The sequence below is a fragment of the Cupressus sempervirens genome, chromosome 7 (genome assembly GCF_028749045.1).
Source record: "Cupressus sempervirens isolate cs-2001-9-10 chromosome 7, ASM2874904v1, whole genome shotgun sequence".
Lineage (NCBI taxonomy): Eukaryota > Viridiplantae > Streptophyta > Pinopsida > Cupressales > Cupressaceae > Cupressus > Cupressus sempervirens.
The window spans coordinates 36,997,439-37,005,485 of record NC_143124.1 but is presented as its reverse complement, the minus strand read 5'-3'; the positions used below and the strand labels follow the sequence as shown (position 1 = coordinate 37,005,485).

The window sequence follows — 8,047 nt, the reverse complement described above, 5'->3', positions numbered from 1 at the left end:
TTTTTTCACATATACATGTACATCTATGAATATTTATTTTTCACATTTTCATGAGCACGTTAAAATACATTAGATATGGTCTCTAAGATAATTTTTTTAAAAATACATACATTATATGATTGAATAGAACCATAAATTTAATGTTGTGTATTTATATGTACGTGTATTTCAAATTAAATTTAACTTCTAATTATTTTAATTTATACATTTGTATGTTTATATGTGTAAATATATATGCATGTGTAGATCTCTATATATTTATCAGTCTTATAGATTCACACTCATATCCTCATACATTATATACATATATACATTATGGCATCTAGTTTTGGGGATTGTGGTCCTACATCCTCAAGGGATGCTACCATCCATAGAGGGGGTCAGAGTGCTGAGTCTGGCACAACATGTAGATTGACATCCTCCACTGAGGATAGAGAGTAGTTATTTAGAGATACACTTCCCATATTATCTCATGCTATAGAGGTTTTTGACTCTCGGCTTTCATCTTTTGCCACCTGCCCTAATAGGGAGAAGATCATAGAGATGTGAGAGGAGTTGTTTTGTATGATTCAGACCATTGAATCATACAACCCTTTTGATGATATTAGTATTGAGACATTTTATTCTTCTCTATCTCATAGTGTCATTAGCACTATGAAGTATAGACAGGATGACATTGAGGTCTCCACTGCCATGGTGAAGACCATGTATCCATTTTATACAAATAGAGCTAGAGTTAGAGGCTACTCTGTGACTAACTGTACTAATGAGCTTGTCATACCATTCATATATCCTTATTGGTTGGCTACTCATCATAGATGGCCATAGAAGGATGAGTTCCCTCTGTGTTTCTACAAACAATTATTTGCAAAATTTCATTTACACCATGATGTTGATTACACAAATTATCTAGGTCATGTTGGGCAGGGTCTAGGGAGACTTTTAGGTAGATTCAAACCAGTGGGCGCTCTTGCACCTATTAACAAATGGGAAATGGTGGGTCCAAAACTTTTGGTTATGCTAAGAGGTCCACAAATGGTTGTTGCAGGCCAAAGTGTTCCTGATGACACAATCAAGATAGATTTATTCAAGCACCACCACCTTAACCACATAGTTGCATGAGATTTATTTTGATCGGTGTGGTAGATATATGTTATGGTCTCGAGGTATCATTTCCACAACTACATCATCTAGCACATGTGTTGATGATTTATATGGGGTAGCAGACATACCTTCTCCACTAGAGGTTTCTGTAGTCTTAGATATGGATGCATTGCATTTTTTGGGATCCTATTTAGCGTCTGATCTTTTGGATTCATATCGAGCATTATCTATAGTCATGGGGATTCCACTTTGTGATACTAGCTCTTAGATTAGTCATATTTTGTCATGTATAGTAAGATCAAAGGGTTTGTAGAGGTAGGATGACAATCCTACACCTTCTATTACTCATGCTACTCATGCTACTACATAGGCCCATATAGCACTAGCCCCAGCTACTCAGGAGCCTACAACACCAACCCGCGCCGCCCACCCCCCCCGCTCCCCAATCCCCCCACCCCCCCATCCCCCCACCACTTAGAATTTCACTGCTAGACAGCCTGGTCTATTTACCTCTATGATTTTAGATGGCACTATTTACTTGGATGTTGATAATGTTTTATCATTCCATGATTTAGATATCAGTTAGATCGGCAGAGCATTGCATGATGCTACAGTAAATATGTCTATATGTTTAAATTTGTATATACATGTGTGTTTGTGTATGTGTTATAGGATCTAAGTGATAGTCTGTTACGTTTTGGTGATCTATAGACATGGAAAGTTCCTACATGTCTTGAGTCTCAGGTATGTTACAATTTAAATATATATTTTATTTATATGTATGATATAATATGTGTGTACATAATTTGACACTATCATTTGACAGAAGGTTTAGACACAACTAATAGACCCTTTTCGGGACATCCAAGATCAGGAGGGGGATGTAGCCGATTGGATCATGGTCTTTTATTTTATACATATTATTTTGGAGACATTTGATATAGTATTTTGGATATACAAGTTTATATGGACACTTTTATGTTTTATATGTTATTTCTAGACACATGTTTATATGGAGATTTTGATGTTTTATATATCTTATTTTGAGACATTTGATATATGATATTTTATACAGTTGATATGGGTAAATTATTCTCTAGATATATTTTATTGTATATGTACATGTCTTCGATGTTATTTCATAGATGTATATGTACATATGTTCATGTTGAATGTGCATGCATGTTTTCAATATTGATATTTTTATTAATGTTTATGTACATGTTATTGATCTTTTAATGTCTTAATCTTTTATGTTTATGTATGTGTTATTCATGTTTTTGTATATGTTATTCATCTTAATTCCTTAATCTAAGTGTAATTAACTATGTTTAATGACATGTCTTAAGGGGAGATCCTAAATTATACATAAGAATGTAGATTAATTTAATGTATTTTTTATTTCATAGATTTATGTATATATGTTCATGTTAAAAGTAGACATGTATGTTTTCAATATTCACATTTTTATGTATATGTTATTGATTTTAATGTCTTTATCTAAGTGTAATTGACTATATTTAATGACATATCTTAAGGGAAGATCCTAAATTATACATAAGAATGTAGATTAATGTATATTTTATTTCATAGATGTATGTAAATATGTTCATGGTAAATGTAGACATGTATGTTTTCAATATTCCTGTTTATGTATATATTATTGTATTTAATGCCTTTTAAATCCAAGTATAATTAACTATAATTAATGACATGTCTTAAGGGGAGATCCTAAATTTAATATATAATAAGAATGTAGATGAATGCATAGGTAAGAATATAACATTTACATGTACATAAGTGTTGGAAATATTCAAGATATGATAGGTTACTGAGAGGGGAGGGGTGAATCAGTAACCTTAAAACTTTTATTAATTTACCATACATCCATCTATTCTACTGCATGCATTAGTTTTGAAATATAAAAAAATCATTACACAAGTGAACACGATAATTTGGTGACCCAAAAACCTTCCAAATAGAAAGTAAAACTAGGGTGGGGATGATACCCACAAAACTTCAATACTACAGCAAAAAGTCAGCCTGTTAAGGCTTACATTGACCACTTCTAGTGATCTGCCCTATTAGGAGCACAAAGGATTGCTAGGTCCACCATTTCCTCAATCTACATCTTCTCTACATCTGTCCTTGTTCCAAACTTTAAAGCTTTGAAATTTGCAATGCCAGCTCCCTCTTCCATCCATTTCAATCTTTCTTGGAAGGTCAGTTGGGGCTTGCTGAATACTACTTCACTTTTATTCTTACCTTTACCTCTTCTTGTGAAAACAACTGTAGAGGCCTTGGGTGGCTTGGTAATGATTACCTTGCCCTTCTTCTTGACTGGTTCTCTTTCTCTAATTCTTCCTCTTCATTTTCCAGTTCTTGCTTCTCTTCTTCATCCTCACCTTTTCCCTTGGTAATCATTAAAGGCTCGGTAACAGTCTTCAACTTAGCAACCTTTCTCTTACCTTTATTGATTGCTTGGGGAAGTTTGATTTCCAATTCTATTATGGATTTGGCCTCATCATAGGTTCCAAAATTTTGTTGCTTGGGATCTACTAGTTCATTTACCAATGCTTCAATAATATCCCTAGTTTCATCAATGTTTACCTCATAAGGTAGAGGTTTTACCCATGCAACTTGGGGCCTAATTGCATAAATATATACTTTGTCATAGTCAACCATAAAAAAAACATCATCTTTCTAATCTTTAACAAGTTTAGGATGGATTCTAAACCTGTTGTTCATTCTTTCCTTGAAGTCCTCAAAATAGTTGTCCATTATACTATCAAAATTGACACCCATTTCTACTATAAATTCATTAATCTGATATAGAATAGGGACATCCTTTCTCCATACAATAGAACCTTTGGAGGGAAAGAATTTTTGTACATAGAAGAATAAACATGTCAACAAGGAACCAAATTTATAAGGGTTATTCTTGGATGATCTAATACTGTCCATGTTTTTGTTTAGCTACCTTAGCAATAGCTTAGACAAGTCATACTCCAAATTCTTCTCCATAACCTTAAATACTAGGTCTACGGTCTCACACGACACACTGTTCAATCAGCTTGAACTATAGATCTTGTGAGCTACCATATGAATTCCATATCTAAGTTCAACATTGGTAATGTTGCTAATCTTTAAGCCTCTGCCATCCCACTCAGCTAGGGTTTTCTTCTAAAGTTCATCTCTATAGTATTAGCCTGAAAAAGAAGTGTGGTCATGATCATCATAATTAATATTAGGCTCATACTTATAGTATGAACTATTATTAGACACATAAAAATATCTAAATGATTAAAAATATGTAATTTTTTGATATAATTTAACATTAATGATGTTATCTTTTCCTCTGCATTAAATGTAATTAATATTTCATTTAATTAAATAATAATAAGAAATTTGGAAAGGCAACTCAAATTACATAATTAAAACTCTAAACATGAGCTCTAATTAAATATTCAACTCACATTTGAAACATTGGTAGATTTATAAGAGAAACCCATTATATTTGTATGCATCTCATAACACATCATTTGATTATGGTGGCTTTCATATCTAAAAAGAAGTCATCCTAAAAAATGCTTAAGAACTTGTCTTCCATGTGTGACAAGTTTCTTTATTGCTATCCAAAGGTTAAGTTAACCTAAAGCATAAGAGACAATTTGTATGGATGGTCACCATAAACATGTCATTTTATAGCTCAATCCAATGATAGTTTAAAGATTCTCATTCACATTTTCTCTCTCTCTCACACACACACATTTATATAGTTGTTGCCTGACTTTAAGTCACTCATTTTTTAAATTTATTTTTTGTCAATATTGGTCAGTTTAGTCAATCTTGAGTCTAGGTCTAAGTTGTTATAGGTAGGCCATCCTTGTCAGGTTTCCCTTTCTCTTGATCTCTCATTTATTTTTCAGGTGGGTTGGTTTAAGTGTTGTCATGTCAGGTATGTGATAGCTCCTAGCCCAACAAAGATATCATGTTTTATTGATGATCTTCTCAGATAAAGGATATACAAATATTTCTTATTTTAGAGCTTCATGGAGCAGTATGTACAATCTAGAAAGACATTTGGTTACTAAGGGCTCTACAAATTTGGAGGATCTCTAGTGGTAGAGATCAATTCAGATGCCAATCTTGTTGAAGTGGTTGAATTGCTTGCCAAGAAAAAGATATTGAGTGCACCAATAAGGGATATAAATGTGCCAGATGATGCAACTTGGATTGACAAGTAGATTAGGATTGTTAAGTTTGTAGGAATCTCTGTGTGGTTGCTTCAACAGTCTCAAGTGTTTGGAATAAACTCAAATCCTAAAGCTAATGCTACAAAGGGAGGTCACTTCTTTGAAATGTTGACATCCTTAAATTTTTATGGGGAGACAAAGGTCAAAGACATATCAGGATCCTTCCGTTGGGTTCCATTCCTACCTGTACAGCCATGTAACTCATTTTTAACAATGCTTATCTTGCTTTTGAAGTATAAGATGAAGAGTCTCCCTGTGGTTGACATAGGTGAGGGAAAGATTGAATTTTTTTTTACACAGTCTACTGTAGTGCATATGCTTTCTAAGTGTGTTGGACTCCCTTGGTTTGAGACTTGGGGAAACAACACACTTTCAAAACATCTCCTTCCAGTAATGAAACTGGATCAAATGGTCAAGTTCATTGAAGATCAACATGTTCTCCAAGCATTCAAATTGATGAGTGAAAAGCGTGTAGGGGGGTAGAGTATTCCAAGTTAGATTTTGGACATGAAGAGTCAAATAATTCCAATAGAGACTATTGCAATACTTTGAGGAATCTTTTTCATTGAATTCATAAAGAATGATACCATTAAAATGGTCAAGGAAGTAAAAATTAAAAGAATAGGAATCAGAAAAGAGTTCTTATTTGGTAATGCAATGATAAAAGCTGATATAGAACATTCAAAGAAGTTTATTCTCATATATTAATGTATAAAAGATGGATTTCTTGCATAAATAATCATTGAAGGGTTGATATCTCAAAGTATTTAATAAGGAAATGGAGGTATTCTTGAAAGTTTTCAAAATGCATTGGATTCAAAATACAATGCAAAGTTTTTGTGGAAGGATGGATTTGGGCAAAACTACTATTAAGGATGATCACTATATTACTCTTCCTCCATTTGGGCTTTCAACTTACAAATTGCAAAGGAGCACTTGGACTTCTACTAGTTGTGTTGACTAATAGAAAATTATCTCTCTGTCAAGCTTAGTTGATTCTTGGTTGAAAAAGCTAAGGTTTTAGAAAAAGAAACAAAAAATATTGTGACTACTTTGCTGAACTTATCCATAAATGACAACAGTGAGACTAAGATTGCTGCTGCAGGAGCCATTGAACCCCTCATAAACGTACTTAGAGGAGGTAATCCTGAAGCAAAAGAGAATGCCACTGCAACTTTATTCAACTTATTAGTCATAGAGGAAAATAAAATTTCCATTGGGCAGTCCAGTGCTATATCACCTTTAGTGGACCTCCTAATGAATGGTACTCCCCAAGGAAAGAAGGATGCTTCCACTATTTTATTTAAATCATCCATCTTACATGAGAACAAAGGCCGTATTGTACAAGTTGGTGCTATTAAGCATCTCATTAAACTCATGAACCATGTGGCTAGAATGGTAGATAAGGCAGTTGCCATTTTGGCCAATCTATCAGCTATTCAACAAGGTTGTGTTGCAATAGGTGAGGAGCATGGCATTTCTACTTTGGTGGAAGTGGCTGAAATAGGGTCTTAGAGGGGAAAGGAAAATGTTGCAGCTGCCATTCTACAACTTTGTACAAATAGCAATAAGTTCTGAGCTCTAGTTTTACAGGAAGGTGCCATTCCACCTCTAGTTGCATTGCCTCAATCTAGAACTCCACGAGCAAAGGAGAAGGCACAAGCCCTTCTTTGACATTTTAGGGATCAACAACATGCAAGTCTGAGAAGAGGTGCTGATAGACACATGGATAGGCATTTTGATCGGATGTGATAGTTTGTCAAGTGCTAAATCTTCTTTCTATGGATTCTTCACTCGCTCCATTCATTGCACCACTGTTGGCGATGGAACCACCTGAAACAACCTCATCTCCCACCTAGGTCAAAAGCCTCTTGTATGAGTTGATAAAAAAATATATCTTGAAGAAGGCCTTGCTACTTCTATCACGAGGGAGGAATATGTAAATGTCAAAGATATGGTAGATGTAACTAGTGAATACAACGCTGTAATATGCTGTCATTGTCACCATTATCATTCTCCACCATTGTTTGGTTGATGTTATATCACATTTCAAGATTGATATCATGGGAATAGTTACAACAATGATCAACGAACTTGGGAAACATGTAATGTTGGAGTAGATTTAAATAACCAATGTTTCTCACATTGTTCTATTGATCATCTTCTGTCATTGGATGTGGATTTGACTTATTAGTTTGGCATTGTTAATCACATGATTTGTTGGTTATATTTGATGATCTATTTTGAATCTAAAGATATGAGTAGAGGAAATGATGCGACTCCAGAAGCCCAATGGATTTAGCTCAATTTTTGGTTAGAAATGAATAGTTTCAAAATTGAGAAGTCATTATTCTTGTATTCCTTCATCTATGGTGACTGTTTGAGTTCTCAGATTTGAAAAGTCTTTTCTTTTGTATTTTGTCTCTTTGTATTCAAAGAAGAGGAAAGATCATTGGCTCTTACGAGCCTGTTATTGTAAAGATCTATAAATTATATAAAATTTTCAGTAGAGAGGGCTTTTCCTTTTCTATACACAGTCAGAGAGTTGGAGTGGAGGAGAGAGCACTTTTAATTTCTGTAATTTCATTCATGTATTGAGATTAATGTTTAGTTTTCTTTGTAATAGGTTTGGCTATAGTCTGCAGGCAAATATGATCAGAGTATTGTGTCTGTGTTTAAAAAAAGGA

The 8,047-nt window shown here is 33.9% G+C and overlaps 1 pseudogene; it reads left to right on the top strand.

The window, feature by feature from the left end:
• The first annotated feature begins 5,055 nt into the window (after positions 1–5,055).
• On the top strand, positions 5,056–5,843 carry LOC149545306 (SNF1-related protein kinase regulatory subunit gamma-1 pseudogene; annotated as a pseudogene).
• Positions 5,844–8,047: the final 2,204 nt, after the last annotated feature.